Genomic DNA, 9,696 nt, shown 5'->3' with positions numbered 1-9,696 from the left:
TTTAATAAATATGTGTTCAAACTTCGCTGCGCCTTGGTTCCCTCAATACTCCTCCTTTTCCGAAGATGGAGAGGAGGAGGATCACCGTTACAGAATCACCCACCATACCAGAGCCAAGCAGCGGAGTCAACGGAGAAAGGGACAGGAAAAGAAGGAGCAATGGACATGGGACGATGTATTGGACGGAAAGGGTTGCTACACTTGGGAGGATATCCTGGCTGGTAGGGATCGCCTCCCATGGGAACAGCTGGAGGCACTGAGGAGAGCAGAGGCTACCGGAGAGAGGAACCGGAGCTATGAGGGAACGCGTCTGGCACGGAAGCCCAAAAAGCCCGTAAGTAATTCCCAAAAATTTCTTGGGGGGGGGCTAGGAGGTAGTGGGCCAAGGGCAGGTAGGAGACCTGCGCCCACTTCCCAGGCTTACCGTGGAGAGCGGGAGTACGGGCAGGCGCCGTGTTACGCAGTAGAGCGCACGGTGTCTCCTGTACGAGTGCATAGCCCAGTGCGGGTTATTCCACCTCCCCGCACTGGTAGGGCTAGATTGGGTATTGAGCCAGGTGTCATGAGGCCGGCTCAACGCGTCTGGTCTCCAGTGCGTCTCCTCGGGCCGGCATACATGGCACCTGCCTTACGCATGGTTTCCTCGGTTCGCCTACATAGCCCGGTGCGGGTTATTCCACCTCCCCGCACTGGTCGGGCAACCGGGAGTATTCAACCAGGTAAGGTTGGGCAGGCTCAATGCTCAAGAGTGCCAGTACGCCTCCACGGTCCGGTATTTCCGGCACCACCTCCCCGCCCCAGCCTAGTACCTACAGTGCCTACACTACGCACTAGGCTATCAGTGCGTCTCCTGAGCCCAGTTCCTCCTCCACGCACTCTCTCTGTAGTGCGTGTATCCAGTTCGGTGCCTCCAGTTCCGGCACCACGCACTAAGCCTCCTGTGCGTCTCCAGAGCCCTGAACACACTGTATCTTCTCCCCCTACTAATCCTGATGTGCTTGTCCTCAGCCCGGTGTCACCAGTGCCGGTACCTCGCATCAGGGATAGAGTAGGCTTTGAGAGTACAGTGTGCCCTGTCCCTGCTCTCCGCACTAGTAGGAAGGTGCTTATCCTTAGCACGGTGCCTCCAGTTCCGGCACCACGCACCAGGTCTACAGTGCGCCGTATCTGGCCAGAGCCATCCGTCTCCCCAGCGCCATCTGAGCCATCCGTCTCCCCAGCGCCATCTGAGCCATCCGTCTCCCCAGCGCCATCTGAGCCATCCGTCTCCCCAGCGCCGTCTGAGCCATCCGTCTGCCATAAGCCTGCAAAGCCGCCCGTCTGCCATGAACCTGCAAAGCCGCCCGTCTGCCATGAGCCTACAGAGCCGCCCGCCAGACAGGAGCCGCTAGAGCCGCCCGCCAGACAGGAGCCGCTAGAGCCGCCCGCCAGACAGGATCTGCCAGAGCCGCCAACCAGACAGGATCTGCCAGAGCCGCCAACCAGACAGGATCTGCCAGAGCCGCCAACCAGACAGGATCTGCCAGAGCCGCCAACCAGACAGGATCTGCCAGAGCCGTCAGCCCGCCATGAGCGTCGAGAGCCGTCAGCCCGCCATGAGCGTCGAGAGCCGTCAGCCCGCCATGAGCGTCGAGAGCCGTCAGCCCGCCATGAGCGTCGAGAGCCGTCAGCCCGCCATGAGCGTCGAGAGCCGTCAGCCCGCCATGAGCGTCGAGAGCCGTCAGCCCGCCATGAGCGTCGAGAGCCGTCAGCCCGCCATGAGCGTCGAGAGCCGTCAGCCCGCCATGAGCGTCGAGAGCCGTCAGCCCGCCATGAGCGTCCAGATTCGTCAGTCAGCCATGAGCTGCCCTTCAGCCTTAAACGGCTAGATACCCAGAACTGCCCATCAGTCCAGAGCTGTCTCTCTGTCCGGAGCTGCCTCTCAGTCCGGAGTTGCCCCTCTATCATTATCTCCCTCTCTATCTTGATCTACCTCTATATTCTTATCTATCCCTCTGTCTTGATCTATCTCTCTGTCCCGGTGCTGTCCCTATCAGTGATGTTATTAAGAGGATTTTGTGGGGGTAAAAGGAGGGTGGACATTCTTAGAGGGAGGAAGCTAGGATGGATTATGGTGGGGTGGGGACCTCGCCCGGAGCCTGAGCCACCACCGTGGTTAGATGCCCACCCAGACCCTCCCCTAGACTTTGTGCTGGTGCGCCCGGAGTTCGCACCTTATGGGGGGGGTAATGTCACGTTCCTGACCTATTTATGTTAGTTGTTATGTGTGTTAGTTGGTCAGGACGTGAGGTTGGGTGGGCATTCTATGTTTTCTGTTTCTGTGTTGGTTTTGGGTTGCCTGGTATGGCTCTTAATTAGAGGCAGGTGTTTGGCGTTCCTCTAATTAAGAGTCATATTTAGGTAGGGTGTTCTCACTGTTTGTTTGTGGGTGATTGTCTTCCGTGTTTGTGTTATGTTTGCACCATACGGAACTGTATACGGTTTGTTCGGTTTATGTAGTCTGTTTCCTATTCGTGCGTTCTTCGTGTCTATGTAAGTTCTCATGTTTAGGTCAGTCTACGTCGTTTGTTATTTTGTATCATTTCAAGTATAGTTCGTGTTCGTTTTTCGTCTTGTTTAATAAATATATGTGTTCAAACTTCGCTGCGCCTTGGTTCCCTCAATACTCCTCCTTTTCCGAAGATGGAGAGGAGGAGGATCACCGTTACAGACACAGACCTGGGTAATACTAGAGAGATGGAGGGAGACACAGACCTGGGTAATACTCTGGTAATACTAGAGAGATGGAGGGAGACACAGACCTGGGTAATACTAGAGAGATGGAGGGAGACACAGACCTGGGTAATACTCTGGTAATACTAGAGAGATGGAGGGAGAGACACAGACCTGGGTAATACTCTGGTAATACTAGAGAGATGGAGGGAGAGACACAGACCTGGGTAATACTCTGGTAATACTAGAGAGATTGAGGGAGACACAGACCTGGGTAATACTCTGGTAATACTAGAGAGATGGAGGGAGAGACACACCTGTTTAATACTCTGGTAATACTAGAGAGATGGAGGGAGAGACACAGACCTGGGTAATACTCTGGTAATACTAGAGAGATGGAGGGAGAGACACAGACCTGGGTAATACTCTGGTAATACTAGAGAGATGGAGGGAGAGACACAGACCTGGGTAATACTCTGGTAATACTAGAGAGATGGAGGGAGAGACAGACCTGGGTAATACTCTGGTAATACTAGAGAGATGGAGGGAGAGACACAGACCTGGGTAATACTAGAGAGATGGAGGGAGAGACACAGACCTGGGTAATACTCTGGTAATACTAGAGAGATGGAGGGAGAGACACAGACCTGGGTAATACTAGAGAGATGGAGGGAGAGACACAGACCTGGGTAATACTCTGGTAATACTAGAGAGATGGAGGGAGAGACACAGACCTGGGTAATACTCTGGTAATACTAGAGAGATGGAGGGAGAGACACAGACCTGGGTAATACTCTGGTAATACTAGAGAGATGGAGGGAGAGACACAGACCTGGGTAATACTCTGGTAATACTAGAGAGATGGAGGGAGAGACACAGACCTGGGTAATACTAGAGAGATGGAGGGAGACACAGACCTGGGTAATACTAGAGAGATGGAGGGAGACACAGACCTGGGTAATACTAGAGAGATGGAGGGAGACACAGACCTGGGTAATACTAGAGAGATGGAGGGAGACACAGACCTGGGTAATACTAGAGAGATGGAGGGAGAGACACACCTGGGCAATACTCTGGTAATACTAGAGAGATGGAGGGAGAGAGACAGACCTGGGTAATACTCTGGTAATACTAGAGAGATGGAGGGAGACACAGCCCTGGGTAATACTAGAGAGATGGAGGGAGACACAGACCTGGGTAATACTCTGGTAATACTAGAGAGATGGAGGGAGACACAGACCTGGGTAATACTCTGGTAATACTAGAGAGATGGAGGGAGAGACAGACCTGGGTAATACTCTGGTAATACTAGAGAGATGGAGGGAGACACAGACCTGGGTAATACTCTGGTAATACTAGAGAGATGGAGGGAGAGACACAGACCTGGGTAATACTCTGGTAATACTAGAGAGATGGAGGGAGAGACACAGACCTGGGTAATACTCTGGTAATACTAGAGAGATGGAGGGAGAGACAGACCTGGGTAATACTCTGGTAATACTAGAGAGATGGAGGGAGAGACACAGACCTGGGTAATACTCTGGTAATACTAGAGAGATGGAGGGAGAGACAGACCTGGGTAATACTCTGGTAATACTAGAGAGATGGAGGGAGAGACACAGACCTGGGTAATACTAGAGAGATGGAGGGAGAGACACAGACCTGGGTAATACTCTGGTAATACTAGAGAGATGGAGGGAGAGACACAGACCTGGGTAATACTCTGGTAATACTAGAGAGATGGAGGGAGAGACACAGACCTGGGTAATACTCTGGTAATACTAGAGAGATGGAGGGAGAGACACAGACCTGGGTAATACTCTGGTAATACTAGAGAGATCTAGGGAGAGACAGACCTGGGTAATACTCTGGTAATACTAGAGAGATGGAGGGAGAGACACAGACCTGGGTAATACTAGAGAGATGGAGGGAGAGACACAGACCTGGGTAATACTCTGGTAATACTAGAGAGATGGAGGGAGAGACACAGACCTGGGTAATACTCTGGTAATACTAGAGAGATGGAGGGAGACACAGACCTGGGTAATACTAGAGAGATGGAGGGAGAGACAGACCTGGGTAATACTCTGGTAATACTAGAGAGATGGAGGGAGAGACACAGACCTGGGTAATACTCTGGTAATACTAGAGAGATGGAGGGAGAGACACAGACCTGGGTAATACTCTGGTAATACTAGAGAGATGGAGGGAGAGACACAGACCTGGGTAATACTCTGGTAATACTAGAGAGATGGAGGGAGAGACACAGACCTGGGTAATACTAGAGAGATGGAGGGAGACACAGACCTGGGTAATACTAGAGAGATGGAGGGAGACACAGACCTGGGTAATACTAGAGAGATGGAGGGAGACACAGACCTGGGTAATACTAGAGAGATGGAGGGAGACACAGACCTGGGTAATACTAGAGAGATGGAGGGAGAGACACACCTGGGCAATACTCTGGTAATACTAGAGAGATGGAGGGAGAGAGACAGACCTGGGTAATACTCTGGTAATACTAGAGAGATGGAGGGAGACACAGCCCTGGGTAATACTAGAGAGATGGAGGGAGACACAGACCTGGGTAATACTCTGGTAATACTAGAGAGATGGAGGGAGACACAGACCTGGGTAATACTCTGGTAATACTAGAGAGATGGAGGGAGAGACAGACCTGGGTAATACTCTGGTAATACTAGAGAGATGGAGGGAGACACAGACCTGGGTAATACTCTGGTAATACTAGAGAGATGGAGGGAGAGACACAGACCTGGGTAATACTCTGGTAATACTAGAGAGATGGAGGGAGAGACACAGACCTGGGTAATACTCTGGTAATACTAGAGAGATGGAGGGAGAGACAGACCTGGGTAATACTCTGGTAATACTAGAGAGATGGAGGGAGAGACAGACCTGGGTAATACTAGAGAGATGGAGGGAGACACAGACCTGGGTAATACTAGAGAGATGGAGGGAGACACAGACCTGGGTAATACTAGAGAGATGGAGGGAGACACAGACCTGGGTAATACTAGAGAGATGGAGAGAGACACAGACCTGGGTAATACTCTGGTAATACTAGAGAGATGGAGGGAGAGACACAGACCTGGGTAATACTCTGGTAATACTAGAGAGATGGAGGAAGACACAGACCTGGGTAATACTAGAGAGATGGAGGGAGAGACACAGACCTGGGTAATACTAGAGAGATGGAGGGAGAGACACAGACCTGGGTAATACTCTGGTAATACTAGAGAGATGGAGGGAGAGACACAGACCTGGGTAATACTCTGGTAATACTAGAGAGGTGGAGGGAGAGACAGACCTGGGTAATACTCTGGTAATACTAGAGAGATGGAGGGAGAGACACAGACCTGGGTAATACTCTGGTAATACTAGAGAGATGGAGGGAGAGACACAGACCTGGGTAATACTCTGGTAATACTAGAGAGATGGAGGGAGAGACACAGACCTGGGTAATACTCTGGTAATACTAGAGAGATGGAGGGAGAGACACAGACCTGGGTAATACTCTGGTAATACTAGAGAGATGGAGGGAGAGACACAGACCTGGGTAATACTCTGGTAATACTAGAGAGATGGAGGGAGAGACACAGACCTGGGTAATACTCTGGTAATACTAGAGAGATGGAGGGAGAGACTCAGACCTGGGTAATACTCTGGTAATACTAGAGAGATGGAGGGAGAGACTCAGACCTGGGTAATACTCTGGTAATACTAGAGAGATGGAGGGAGAGACAGACCTGGGTAATACTCTGGTAATACTAGAGAGATGGAGGGAGAGACAGACCTGGGTAATACTCTGGTAATACTAGAGAGATGGAGGGAGACAGACCTGGGTAATACTCTGGTAATACTAGAGAGATGGAGGGAGAGACAGACCTGGGTAATACTCTGGTAATACTAGAGAGATGGAGGGAGAGAGACAGACCTGGGTAATGCTCTGGTAATACTAGAGAGATGGAGGGAGACACAGACCTGGGTAATACTCTGGTAATACTAGAGAGATGGAGGAAGACACAGACCTGGGTAATACTAGAGAGATGGAGGGAGACACAGACCTGGGTAATACTCTGGTAATACTAGAGAGATGGAGGGAGAGACACAGACCTGGGTAATACTCTGGTAATACTAGAGAGATGGAGGGAGACACAGACCTGGGTAATACTAGAGAGATGGAGGGAGACACAGACCTGGGTAATACTCTGGTAATACTAGAGAGATGGAGGGAGAGACACAGACCTGGGTAATACTCTGGTAATACTAGAGAGATGGAGGGAGACACAGACCTGGGTAATACTCTGGTAATACTAGAGAGATGGAGGGAGACACAGACCTGGGTAATACTCTGGTAATACTAGAGAGATGGAGGGAGAGACACAGACCTGGGTAATACTCTGGTAATACTAGAGAGATGGAGGGAGAGACACAGACCTGGGTAATACTCTGGTAATACTAGAGAGATGGAGGGAGAGACACAGACCTGGGTAATACTCTGGTAATACTAGAGAGATGGAGAGAGAGACACAGACCTGGGTAATACTCTGGTAATACTAGAGAGATGGAGGGAGAGACAGACCTGGGTAATACTCTGGTAATACTAGAGAGATGGAGGGAGATGAGAGACACAGACCTGGGTAATACTAGAGAGATGGAGGGAGAGACACAGGCCTGGGTAATACTCTGGTAATACTAGAGAGATGGAGGGAGAGACACAGACCTGGGTAATACTCTGGTAATACTAGAGAGATGGAGAGAGAGACACAGACCTGGGTAATACTCTGGTAATACTAGAGAGATGGAGGGATAGACAGACCTGGGTAATACTCTGGTAATACTAGAGAGATGGAGGGAGAGACAGACCTGGGTAATACTCTGGTAATACTAGAGAGATGGAGGGAGAGACACAGACCTGGGTAATACTCTGGTAATACTAGAGAGATGGAGGGAGAGACAGACCTGGGTAATACTCTGGTAAAACTAGAGAGATGGAGGGAGATGAGAGACACAGACCTGGGTAATACTAGAGAGATGGAGGGAGAGACACAGACCTGGGTAATACTCTGGTAATACTAGAGAGATGGAGGGAGAGACACAGACCTGGGTAATACTAGAGAGATGGAGGGAGAGACACAGACCTGGGTAATACTCTGGTAATACTAGAGAGATGGAGGGAGAGACACAGACCTGGGTAATACTCTGGTAATACTAGAGAGATGGAGGGAGACACAGACCTGGGTAATACTAGAGAGATGGAGGGAGAGACAGACCTGGGTAATACTCTGGTAATACTAGAGAGATGGAGGGAGAGACACAGACCTGGGTAATACTCTGGTAATACTAGAGAGATGGAGGGAGAGACACAGACCTGGGTAATACTCTGGTAATACTAGAGAGATGGAGGGAGAGACACAGACCTGGGTAATACTAGAGAGATGGAGGGAGAGACACAGACCTGGGTAATACTAGAGAGATGGAGGGAGACACAGACCTGGGTAATACTAGAGAGATGGAGGGAGACACAGACCTGGGTAATACTAGAGAGATGGAGGGAGAGACACAGACCTGGGTAATACTAGAGAGATGGAGGGAGAGACACAGACCTGGGTAATACTCTGGTAATACTAGAGAGATGGAGGGAGAGACACAGACCTTGGTAATACTCTGGTAATACTAGAGAGATGGAGGGAGAGACACAGACCTGGGTAATACTCTGGTAATACTAGAGAGATGGAGGGAGAGACAGACCTGGGTAATACTCTGGTAATACTAGAGAGATGGAGGGAGAGACAGACCTGGGTAATACTCTGGTAATACTAGAGAGATGGAGGGAGAGACACAGACCTGGGTAATACTCTGGTAATACTAGAGAGATGGAGGGAGACACAGACCTGGGTAATACTCTGGTAATACTAGAGAGATGGAGAGAGAGACACAGACCTGGGTAATACTCTGGTAATACTAGAGAGATGGAGGGATAGACAGACCTGGGTAATACTCTGGTAATACTAGAGAGATGGAGGGAGAGACAGACCTGGGTAATACTCTGGTAATACTAGAGAGATGTAGGGAGAGACACAGACCTGGGTAATACTCTGGTAATACTAGAGAGATGGAGGGAGAGACAGACCTGGGTAATACTCTGGTAAAACTAGAGAGATGGAGGGAGATGAGAAACACAGACCTGGGTAATACTAGAGAGATGGAGGGAGAGACACAGACCTGGGTAATACTCTGGTAATACTAGAGAGATGGAGGGAGAGACACAGACCTGGGTAATACTAGAGAGATGGAGGGAGAGACACAGACCTGGGTAATACTCTGGTAATACTAGAGAGATGGAGGGAGAGACACAGACCTGGGTAATACTCTGGTAATACTAGAGAGATGGAGGGAGAAACAGACCTGGGTAATACTCTGGTAATACTAGAGAGATGGAGGGAGAGACAGACCTGGGTAATACTCTGGTAATACTAGAGAGATGGAGGGAGACACAGACCTGGGTAATACTCTGGTAATACTAGAGAGATGGAGGGAGAGACACAGACCTGGGTAATACTCTGGTAATACTAGAGAGATGGAGGGAGAGACACAGACCTGGGTAATACTCTGGTAATACTAGAGAGATGGAGGGAGAGACAGACCTGGGTAATACTCTGGTAATACTAGAGAGATGGAGGGAGAGACAGACCTGGGTAATACTAGAGAGATGGAGGGAGACACAGACCTGGGTAATACTAGAGAGATGGAGGGAGACACAGACCTGGGTAATACTAGAGAGATGGAGGGAGACACAGACCTGGGTAATACTAGAGAGATGGAGAGAGACACAGACCTGGGTAATACTCTGGTAATACTAGAGAGATGGAGGGAGAGACACAGACCTGGGTAATACTCTGGTAATACTAGAGAGATGGAGGGAGACACAGACCTGGGTAATACTAGAGAGATGGAGGGAGA

Source organism: Salvelinus fontinalis, unplaced genomic scaffold (assembly GCF_029448725.1).
Source record: "Salvelinus fontinalis isolate EN_2023a unplaced genomic scaffold, ASM2944872v1 scaffold_0575, whole genome shotgun sequence".
Lineage (NCBI taxonomy): Eukaryota > Metazoa > Chordata > Actinopteri > Salmoniformes > Salmonidae > Salvelinus > Salvelinus fontinalis.
This window is presented reverse-complemented; position numbering follows the sequence as displayed.